Here is a 12,282-nt window from a genome sequence, read left to right on the forward strand (position 1 = left end):
TACGTTTTTTGAAAGTAAATTTTTATAATAATCATTAAGATGTTTAGAAACCAGGTTCTTCAGGATAAAGAAGTTTATATTATGTTGGAAAAGTTCTGGCTCCAGAGATGTTTCTAAACTGAGGCCAGGACACAAAATTATTGTCAAACAACGATTTCTAAGCATTATAATTTTTAAGTTTTTCATTTTGTATATTCAGAAATCATTTAGTTTTGTATTAATGAGTCAATAGTAGTGCACTTAGTTAATGCTATTTTCGTTTTTTTTTTTTTTTGTTTGTCTGAATTATCAGTATGTAGTAAATAAAACTCAAAGCACTATTTCTTTTTCCCTTAGCTTAAAAATTTGGCTTTAGGTGAAATGGACACTGCTGTGCTGACCCTGGGCTTTTTAAAACTCTGTTGTAAAAGCTATAAATGGTTTCTTAACATGCCCCTCACATTTCAAATATCTTTTTCCACAAGGACTACAAAATAACAAAATGTGCATCTGAGGCTTTGACACACACAGTGAAAATAGAAAGAGGAAAGGGAAATTCACTTTTTTATTAGGATGGCTTAAGTAACAGAGAGAGAGCCAAAGGGGTGAATGGCCTTATTCATGCTTGGTATTCCGTAAAAGGATTGGGGTACTTTTTCTGATCCCCTGCAAGCATTCAGTTGCATAAGCTGGTGAATGAAAGCATACCCCAATACAAAGCATTTTTTAAAAAAGGATTCTGTTCTTGAATGTATTCTTTGTCTTAGTTCTTACTTCAGATGACTCCTTGCTTATGAGTATTTCCTTTGCATTCTGTAAAGGGAAAAAAAAGATAACTTCCCTCTCATGAGAGATTATTAAAGGGCAAGGGTAAGAAGAAAAGTGGAAACCAGGAAAGGATGAGGAACAAATGGATAGAGTAAAGCAATTAGCATAATGTATTCATCCTGCAAAATGTTTTGCCTCAGGTCCCAGTGGGATCAGTTGTAGAGATACAGATTCTAGTCTGTGTGTAGAAAAGTTGCATAAAGTAACTTGTCTGAACACTTGCTTATGACTGAATTCAAGGCTTTTTCTGTCTGGTTCCAATTCTACATGTAAAATATAAGGGTACTGTTTATTGAAATCCTGCTTCAATGTATTCCAGTGGTTTAGTGGGCTGCAGGGGAGAACAGAATGCCAAAAGACTGCCGCTTTAAAAATATATCTTGGTACAAGATACCCTTGACACACCTGTCTTGATCCTACAGACTCTATTAATGAGAATCTTAGCAAAACTGATTAGGTTACTTGTGTAAGGTCTGGGGCTATAACCCTGAGCTTGTGTGGAGCTGAAAACTTTTAATCCCTAGTTTCTAAATGTCCCCTTTAGCATCAACAGCTGCAATACAAACAAATCAGCTAATATGTTGTATATCCAGAAAAAATGTCTCAGTAAAATATGATTCTGTAGAGTGTTGCTTATTTATACCTTTGACATCTTCCTCGCCCCCAAATCCTGACTGTAGTTAGATGAGACCAATCCAGTTAGGGCATAACGGTTTATTTATTCTGAATTTTAATGAAAACATGAAAGGATATGTTGAAAGTTAGAAAGACAATACCATGAGAAAGTATACATTTTATTGGTATACATATGTCTATATACAAATTATAACCTCCACAGGATGAGTTATCATGGTATAATGTTTATTGTTGAATCCTTAATTCTTAGCACAGTACTTGACACAGGGTCACAGTATATGTTTGTTAAATAAATGCATGAAAAAGTGAAGTCTGATAATTTCTGTGGGTACTAATAATTACTTTTATTTAGTACCAGTAAGAGAATAATTTTGAGAAGTTTATTCCATTAGAATTTCCCTCTCCTCTCCCTGCCCCTCCCTCCCGTTCTGTCTCCCTCTCTCCTTCCCCTTTCCCTCCCCTCCCCCTCCCCCTCCCCTTCTCCTCCCCTTCCCATCCCCTCCCCTTCTCCTCCCCTTCCCCTCCCCTTCCCCTCCCCTCCCCCACCCCTTCCCCTCCCCTCCCCCACCCCTCCCCCTCCCCTTCCCCTCCCCTCCCCCTCCCCTTCCCCTCCCCTCCCCCTCCCCTTCCCCTCCCCTTCTCCTCCCCTTCCCATCCCCTCCCCTTCTCCTCCCCCTCCCCTCCCCCACCCCTTCCCCTCCCCTCCCCCACCCCTTCCCCTCCCCTCCCCCACCCCTCCCCCTCCCCTTCCCCTCCCCTCCCCCTCCCCTTCCCCTCCCCTCCCCCTCCCCTTCCCCTCCCCTCCCCCTCCCCTTCCCCTCCCCTCCCCCTCCCCTTCCCCTCCCCCTCCCCTTCCCCTCCCCCTCCCCTTCCCTTTTCTCCCTTTCCCTTCCTTTTCCTTTTCAACTGTCTTTCCTTTCCTCTCTCCAAATGACCTCCTTTCTTACCATTTTACCTTATTCTGTTCATTCCAGGGACACACTTCTACATTTCTCATGCCACCTGTTCTGGGTTGTCAGCTTTTTGTTTTAAAACCCTAATAAGAATCACAGAAATTTCATAGTCTTTGCTTAGTATTTGCTCACAGTATAGTAATAAGTCTCTGTCACTTCATATTTAGGGAGGGTCTACTTTCTTCAAAATGCTGGTGCTCTACTTAATTCATTTACTCTTGCTGTGTCTTTATTGTGCAGTTTTTTGATAGCTTCTTCTGTAGCACCATTAAGCATCTTCATACCTGAAATGGCAGTTCATGTAGATTAATTACACTTTAATTATTATGCATGTAATATCATTTGGGTTATACAGCTATTTATTGAGCACTTACCATATGTTGAGGACTTTTGAAGTTACAGTGAATAATGAGTTATAATCCCTGGTCTCACATACCAATTTTACAAGTCAGAAAACATGTGAAAAATGAATTTTAAAAAGTTCAAATTATTGGAGAAAACAATAAACCATCAATATTTCCTGGGTGAGAAATTCCAAGATTTTTTCGTATTTGAAAAGACATTTTGTATTGTCTGTTATTCAACTGGCTTCAAGAAGAGTTGACACAACAAAGAGGTGATTTTAGTGGAGGAAATACAGTATAAGAAATAGGTAAATTGATTTGTCAAAAGACTTTTTTTGAATAAATTATTTTATACTTAGTGTATTTTTTTCTATTTTTAAATTAAAATTTCTGAATTATGGCTTGGAAATAACTTTCTGTTGCTGGCAGTCTGATGTTTCTGTGTCCCCTGACTTCCTTTGGTGGAATTGTTTGTATCTCTGAAGAAAAAAACTTCTTCGGTAGCTGCTTAAGAAAGGATATTTGAGAAATAAGTTTTTATGCTTTTTTGCACATCTGAAAATTTCTTTCACCCTCAATTTGGTTAATAGCTTTGTTCAATATAACATTTTGTATTAAAAAGGTATCTGCCTCAGAATATTGAAAACGTTGATTCCTTATAGTTCCATCATTGGTATTAAGACATGCCATTCTGTTTCCTATGCCTTGTATGTGACATATACGTACAGTCATGCATTGCTTAATGGGAAGAATGCCTTATGAGAAATTAATCGTTAGATGATTTTGTCATGTGTGAACGTCATAGAGTATACATAGTACATAAACCTAGATGGCATAGCCTACTACACATGTAGACAATATGGTATAGCCTAGCACTTCTAGGCTACAAACCTATATGGCATGTTACTATACTGAATACTGTAAGCAATTGGAAGACAATGGTATCTGTACATGTAAACGTAGGAAATGTATAGTAAACATACGGTATAAAAGATAAAAAATGGTACCTCTGTATAGGACACTTATGAATGTGCTTGCGGGATTAGAAGTTGCTCTGGGTGAGTTAGTGAGTGATGAGTGAATGTGACGGACCAGGATGTTACTGTACACTACTGTAGAATTTATAAACACTGTACAGTTAGGCTATACTAAATTTGTAAAAAATATTTTTCTTCAGTAATAAATTAACCTTAGCTTACTATAACTTTTTTTTACCTTATAAAGTTTTAAAATATTTTAAAACTTTTTGACTGTTTTGTAAAAACAGTTTAAAACACATTGTACAGGTATACAGAAATATTGTGCAGCTATACAAAAATATTTTCTTTATATCCTTATTCATAAGCCTTTTCCATTTTAAAATTATTTATTTGTTTACTATTATTTTTTTAAAAACTTTTTTGTTAAAAAAACAAAAATAACACAAACACACACATTAGCCTGGGCATACTGATATGGTTTGGCTGTGTCCCCACCCCAATCTCATCTTGAATTGTAGCTCCCGTAATCCCCAGATATCATGGGAGGGACCTGGTGGGAGGTAACTGAATCATGGGGGCATGTTTTCCCCATGCTGTTCTTGTGATAGTGAATAAGGCTCATGAGATCTGATGGTTTTATAAAGGGCAGTTCCCCTGCACATGCTCCCTTGCCTGCCGCCATATAAGACGTGCTTTTGCTTCTCCTTCACCTTCTGCCATGATTGTGAGGCCTCCCCAGCTATGTGGAATTGTGAGTCCATTAAATCTCTTTTTCTTTATAAATTACCAAACCTCAGGTACTTCTTCATAGCAATATGAAAATGGACTAATACAAATACGGAGGATCAGAATCATCAATATCCATGTTTTCCACCTCCACATCTTGTCCCACTGGAAGGTCTTCAGGGACAATAACATGCAAGGAGCTGTCGTCTCTCCTGTGATATATATATATACACACATATATATAGATGTATGTGTATATATTTCTGGATCCTTTTATGAGCTTATCAGTGTTCTGAATTTCAGTGTCGAGTCTTGGGGTGTGTGTGTGTGTGTTTGTGTGTATGTGTGGCTTGTTCCTAACATTGGGCACTTAGTTGCCTTTTTAATCTGGGATATATCCTTCAATTTCTTATAGATTAGGAAATAGAGAGTAAGGCAGTTAAATAACCTGCCAGATCACACAGCTAAGTGACAGAGCCAGGACTGTTTGACTTCCGAATTCTGTGTGTAGTACATAAAGTTTAGCATAGCACTTTTGCTCGTCCCTAATTAAGGTGCCCAGGTGGATACAGACAAAAGTGACTCAAAGCACATGCTGAAGGAACCCAGTGCTTCTAAAGTATTTTCTTTGCTTTCATGAAGTCTTTTGCAAAATAGTTTTGTAGACCTTAATATTTTTATTTTTCTCAACTTTCAGCCTTTCTTAAGACTTCTCTTCCTTTTATAGCCTATCTACCACTCAGTTCACACACATCAGGGTCCCAAATGCTTGACATGTGCCCATCTAATAGATAGTATTCTCACTCAGCATGGATATTAGCACATCTAAAACTCACATCTACAGTTACTGCCATTTCCTGCACAGGGATTATAATATCTATACATATGTGAGAAGAGGGAGTTTGCCACAAAATATTACAGATTTTGGTCTGTAGCATGTGATTGCACAGTTTGTTCATAGGCAAAAACTTCTTAGCAATCTAAGTTCATTTAGTTTTATTTGTTGTTACGGTAAATTAAAAAGTTAGGGATAACTACATTTTGATACTCCCTAAGCCACTTCTGACAGAATAAGCCTAGTACACATCTGAAAATGACACTTGTATAATCGCTTATAAAACAAAACTGGGGATTAAAACCATAAGCTTGCATTTTGATGTTGAAATACATAAAAGGAACCAAAAGAATGATGCAGATATCCTTTGTTACACAGAAACTGCTTGTGTAGAATTTTGGAGATTACAGAATTAAAAGGCCCAGGAAAGGCCTTGATATCCAATGAGTCAAATGAAAAATAAAAGTAGGATGGATTTGCATTTTACTCTGTTTTCAGGCTTAATTTAAATACTTTTTCCAAGATACTCAAAGAACATTATATATTTAGAGAAATAAATGCTTGGACCATCTGTTGATACTGGTGAATCTGCTTCTCCAGCAGTTGATGTGACTTGCTGTTCTGTTAACAGAACTTTGCTTTCTTTCTTCATGTGCTTGGTTCAAGCTGACCTTTCTATGCCTTTCTTTTTCTCAAATCCTATTCATTTTTTTCAAGGACACCTCAAATCCCCCTCTCACTTTGAATCGTTTGCTAATAACCTTGGTTTAGAAGTTTTTCTTCTTAACTCATGGAGTTTTTGTTCTACACATTTGGCTTATTTGACTATTGTTTACAAGTCAGTAGTGCCAAATATGCCTCTGTGGATTTATGTCTTTCATTTCCTATCACCGGGTAAGTGCCTTGGCTACCTGTCATTGGCAGTGCCTTGCTTATGCACAGTTACATATCTGTAGAATAACAGATTCACATTTTTAGCCGTGCTTCATTTGAAGAGATCATAGCACTGAGAACTTGCGTTAAACAGCATAATATCATGGTTAAAAGTCCAGGGTCTGGAGCCCACACTGTCAGGTCTGAATCTTGGTTTTACTACTTACCAGTTGTGTGATGCTGGGCAGATTACTTAGCTTCATGTTGCTTAGTTTTCTTGTAAAGTGATAATGACAGTTACCTGCTAGGATTGGCAGGTAGATTGAATGAATTAATAGTTTTAGGGTATTTGAAACAATATCTGCTATGTAAGTATTATAGAAGCATATGTTATAAGTTTTTTAGATAAAGATCTATAAAAGAGACAATTGTCATCATTTATTTATTTAAAATACTGTGGACCTATAAAGTAGGCTAAATCAAATGGTTTTACTTTGAAAAGCATGAACGTGCTAAAATCCATTCTCTCATCTTCTGCAATAGTGAATTCACAAATGCTAAAAGTATCTGAAGAAGGTGGCACCACACCTACTCTGGCATTCTTAGCTGTGAAGAGGTGACGATGGCCACCGCAGGCCATATTCAAACTCCTTTGCAGAATAGGAGAGCTCCTCTTCCTTCTTTGATAGCAGCTTTTCCAAAGGTAGCTGAATTCTCCAACTGGGTAGTTTGAATGCAATCAGATTCCCTGTGGGAGAATAATAGGATAAATGACTCACCCCAAGCTCATAGGCCGTCAAGATATATTCGTTTTAGAGCAACATTTTAACATTTTGATGCAGTAGATTTTAGTATTTTCATATAGAAATTCCAGTGGGGCAATTGGAGTGACATAAAGTCTATCAAAATAAAATTTGCATTTTGATACACATTACAAACCTCAATCCACTATTTCTGACCCCTAAGAACATAACCCTTTTAAGGTATACTCTTTCAGACATACTCTGAAATTGAGACAGGTGCTTAATTTTCTTCACAAAAGCAATACTCTTTCAGAAAATTACTTGTATTACAGAATAAAAATCTTCTAAAGGTTAAAACTGGTACTTAGTATGTGTAGCACATTTTTGAAAATCTGAGATTTAAAAAGTGCTAGAAGTACATGACTGGTATCACTTTAAAAAATTAGTGACAATATAAAAATACAGTTCCTTACAATCAGTTATTTAAAAGCAAATTTTCTTTATTTTTTATTTTTTATTTTTTTTTTATTTTTTATTTTTTATTATACTTTAGGGTTTTAGGGTACATGTGCACAATGTGCAGGTTTGTTACATATGTATCCATGTGCCATGTTGATTTCCTGCACCCATTAACTCGTCATTTAGCATTAGGTGTATCTCCTAATGCTGTCCCTCCCCCCTCCACCCACCCCACAACAGTCCCCGGAGTGTGATGTTCCCCGTCCTGTGTCCATGAGTTCTCATTGTTCAATCCCCACCTATGAGTGAGAACATGCGGTGTTTGGTTTTTTGTCCTTGCGATAGTTTACTGAGAATGATGTTTTCCAGTTTCATCCATGTCCCTACAAAGGACACGAACTCATCATTTTTTATGGCTGCATAGTATTCCATGGTGTATATGTGCCACATTTTCTTAATCCAGTCTATTGTTGTTGGACATTTGGGTTGGTTCCAACTCTTTGCTATTGTGAATAGTGCCGCAATAAACATACGTGTGCATGTGTCTTTATAGCAGCATGATTTATAGTCCTTTGGGTATATACCCAGTAATGGGATGGCTGGGTCAAATGGTATTTCTAGTTCGAGATCCCTGAGGAATCGCCACACTGACTTCCACAATGGTTGAACTAGTTTACAGTCCCACCAACAGTGTAAAAGTGTTCCTATTTCTCCACATCCTCTCCAGCACCTGTTGTTTCCTGATTTTTTAATGATGGCCATTCTCACTGGTGTGAGATGGTATCTCACTGTGGTTTTGATTTGCATTTCTCTGATGGCCAGTGATGATGAGCATTTCTTCATGTGTTTTTTGGCTGCATAAATGTCTTCTTTTGAGAAGTGTCTGTTCATGTCCTCCGCCCACTTTTTGATGGAGTTGTTTGTTTTTTTCTTGTAAATTTGTTTGAGTTCATTGTAGATTCTGGATATTAGCCCTTTGTCAGATGAGTAGGTTGCAAAAATTTTCTCCCATTCTGTAGGTTGCCTCTTCACTCTGATGGTAGTTTCTTTTGCTGTGCAGAAGCTCTTTAGTTTAATGAGATCCCATTTGTCATAAAAGCAAATTTTCTTATGCTATATCAAGAATTCTATTGTTGTTATTGTTTTATAAAACATTACATATAGGAAACTCCCTTCTAAAAATATTGTTACACTGCCCATTTAAAAGCTTGGTAAGTATAGGTTTTAAAATGTAACTGAGCATTGTAAGAAGAGTTTATGCTGAGTAACAACACTTAATGTAAACGATCCATTGTAACCGACTCTGATAATCAGACTATTATTCAATAAATAATTTTTGTCTAAAAAAACATACGTAGCTGAGAACTTTAGTCTTTCAGTCATTATGCAAGAAAATTGGATGTTTATATTCTGTTTGGAACAATTTTCACTCTACTCCCCAAATGTGATTAGAAACTATGAGGGTCAAATGTAAGTTTTTTACGTTATAGATGAATGTTGAATAAATGGATAAATGGTGCCTAAACTGTGACAACATCACATTGTTCCAAATCACTCTAACTGTGTGGGATCTGAGCACGCCAGGTAAGTGCTGCAGCCCCACAACAATACTTTGTCATCTCCCTCCTGCTACCCCACCCCCACCTATCTGGCATGTTCTTTCCCTAAATATCAACATAGTTGTTTTCTTCCCTCCTTTAGATCTTTACTAAATGTCATCATCTCAGCGAGGCTTCCGAGGCTTCCTCGCTCTCCTTTCTAAAATTGCACCTGTTCCTTCCACCTCACACTCTTTCCCTCCTTCTCTTCTTCACTGCTTGTCACTCTTACACTGGTTTACATTGGTCTTCCTCCCCTTCACACTGTGAGCGCCTTCAGGACAGAAGCTTTGAAGATCGAGTTTACAGCCATCTCCATAGGGCCTAGAATAATGTCTGACACATAGTAGGCATTTAACAAATATTCAGTGAATGAGAAAATGAGTCCAAAATCTTTTATATATGACTTTGTACTTATGGGTATGTCTGATGTCCTGGAAATAAAGGCATTTCAGAAAAAAATAATGAAGCTACCATTTAAAGAACAGATATATAGAACAAATCATTATTTTTGTAACATTCTATGCATTTCAGAGGCTATGCTGTTCTGGTCTTTTCCTTCTTCAGGCTTTCTTTCTTTTTTTTTTTTTCTAACATAGCCATTATTTTCAGAAACAGCTCTGTTGGACTCTGCCTAATTTTTGTTCAGAGCTCTATTGTAAAGGAATCTGTCTTTGAGGATGCTGACCTTCTTTTCCGTCATTGTCTTGCTTTTTATTTTATACTCAGCTCTTCGTTTGGGACCCAGTCTCTCAAAAGGTTTTCATATATAGGTAAAATTGAATTTGTCTAATGACTTTTAATAAGGTGCTGTAATTTAAAATTTAACAAAATCCATGTGTGAAAAGCAGTGCTGTTCTTTTGTGTGGATAGGTGCACTGAGTGATCGTAGTAAAAGACACTGCTGTGTTGGTACAAATTTATGTTAGGCACTCAGTTCTGCTGCATGAAACAGAAAACCGAAATAACGGTGGCTTAAACAAGATAGGGGCTTATTTTTCTTATGTAATGAATGATGCTGGTATTAGCTTAGTGGCTGAGGGTGTCGGGGCTGCAATGTCTGCAATTCTTTCAGCCCTTAAGATTTAAAGAAGGAAAATGGAGGGGAAAAAAGGACAAAAATGACTGTCAGATGAGTCATATTCCCTTTTTCTGAAGCTTCTCCAAACACCCAACTTTCACGTCCAAGCACTGGCCTGCTCTATATCCCATGGCCACCCCCATCTGCCAAGGGGGTTGCTTTTTCTTTCTTCGGAGCCAACAACATTGGAATTCCGTTAGTGAAGAAGGGGAGAATGGATACAGAGTAGGCAACCAGCAGTCTCTGACAGAGTAAAATATACCTAAAAGGTAAATAACATTTTTATCTGCCTTTTTTAGAAATGAAATTGACCAGGCCACGTCACCTGGAGGAAGTGTTTGGAAAATTATCTACAGGAAATTATGTTTCAAGTTTTTAGAAAGCATGGAAGTAAAATACTCTTTCTAATATTGTGCAAATGTAGACTAGAGCAAAGAAGACAGCTTAAATTCTACACCAAAGAACAATTTATATAACATCCACGTGGTTGTGTCTGTTGACATTGCCCAGAAACAGTTCTAACTGTAAGATTTAAGTTATAATTCATAGTGATTCTAGATAGGTCAGTGTGGATTGTATAGACTATAAAATATGGTGATAAATTATATAATAATTATTTAGATTATATAATTTAAGGTCTATTATTTAATATTTATAATTAATATTTGGCAGGGTAGATTATGTAATAATTAAAACAATTATATTTTGTAAACATTAACAATTTAGAATATTTGTAGCTCATCTGATAACTAAAACAGATAAAAATACCTGAAATACTGAGTTTGTATGCCTTTAAGTTGTTATTGATTCATTTAGAATTACTTAAATGCAGAGTAATTTTAATTTTTTTATTTCAGAATTTAATTCTTTAATTTAAAATTGTAGTAACCCGGGAAATTTGTTGGGAAGTCATCAGCAGGGATGAATTATTATTCCTAAGGAAAAACTTTAAGGTATTTAATTTAAAGTTTCTTTTATTCTTGTAACTACTTAGGAAATGACTTTAGGGTGCTTATCATAATGCCATAAAAATAGTAAATGGAATGAAAGAAATCAGGTCCCTAAAGAAGCAACACACTTCAGTTTTTCAAATGTTCTCTATAATTATACAATAATGTGTTTTAATCCTAGGGGAAAAGTATTTTGGATCTTATTCTTCCTTAATTTTAAATGAATGGGAACCTTATTGAGTTTAAATTAACATTGCACATTGAGTTGCAGTTGTCTTCATTTTTGTTTATTTTAAATGATGGATAAAGAGAGCTGTTTTATTTTCTATGATTTTGTGGTTTAGAAAATGAATTGTAGGTATAATGATGTTTCAGATTAAGTAAGGCTCAGGGGACATAAGTGTGACTCACACATAGTTATTGTGTTCAAGAAGCTTCTAGTCTGATAGGAGAAACATGTCTGAGACATTTACTTCCTTTGTAGCTAAGGGCTGTCTTTGTCCTTTCTGGACGCTCTACAGAATATTATAAACTGGGTAGCTTGTAAACCACAAACATTCATTTCTCACAGTTCTGGAGGGTGAGAAGTCCAAGATCAGGGTGCTGGTAGATTCTGTGTCTAGCGAGGGCTCACTTCCTGATTCATAGACCACCATGATCTTGCTGTGTCCTTGCATGGCAGAAGGAGCAAGGGAGTTCTCTGGGGTCTCTTTTATGAGGACATTGATCCCATTTATGAGGCCAGAGCCCTAATCACATCCCAAAAGTCTCACCTCCTAAAACCATCACTTTGGGGATTAAGATTTTTAACATATACATTTTAGGGGGACATAAACATTCAGACCATAGGGTTTATGCTAGAGGTGTGAACAAAGAGCCGTGGGGGTCTGGAGGAGGGTGGATGGTGCCAAAGAGATTGAGGGAAGAAGATGACATTTGACATGGAGCTTGAAGGAATTTTACCAGATGAGAGATTAGGGATGGACATTCAGAGAGGGAACAGGTGATAGAGAGGGAGAGTTCCCTGAATGGACCCTCAGTGGGGAGGGACAGTTAAAGGTGGTGCTTGACAAAAAGTTGAGGGTGACTGTGAAGGGCCTTGTATGTCTCGCTAAGGATTTTGGATCTTACTGGTAGGCAGTGAAGGACTTACAGAGTTTTTAGGCAGCACAGTGATATAACTAAATTCTGCTTTCATGGATATAACTGCAATGACAATTAAGAGGATGGACTTGGACAGATATGATTGTTGGTAAGGAGACCACCGGGAGGCTTTCATAGCAGCCCAGGTGGGATG

The 12,282-nt window shown here is 37.2% G+C and overlaps 1 long non-coding RNA gene across 1 annotated transcript in view; it reads left to right on the forward strand.

The window, feature by feature from the left end:
- Window positions 1-12,282, forward strand: part of LOC129489170 (uncharacterized) — a 68,194-nt gene that overhangs the window by 24,462 nt on the left and 31,450 nt on the right. The gene's annotated exons all lie outside the window — the stretch shown is intronic.

The sequence above is a fragment of the Symphalangus syndactylus genome, chromosome 9 (assembly GCF_028878055.3).
Source record: "Symphalangus syndactylus isolate Jambi chromosome 9, NHGRI_mSymSyn1-v2.1_pri, whole genome shotgun sequence".
NCBI classification, from domain to species: Eukaryota; Metazoa; Chordata; class Mammalia; order Primates; family Hylobatidae; genus Symphalangus; species Symphalangus syndactylus.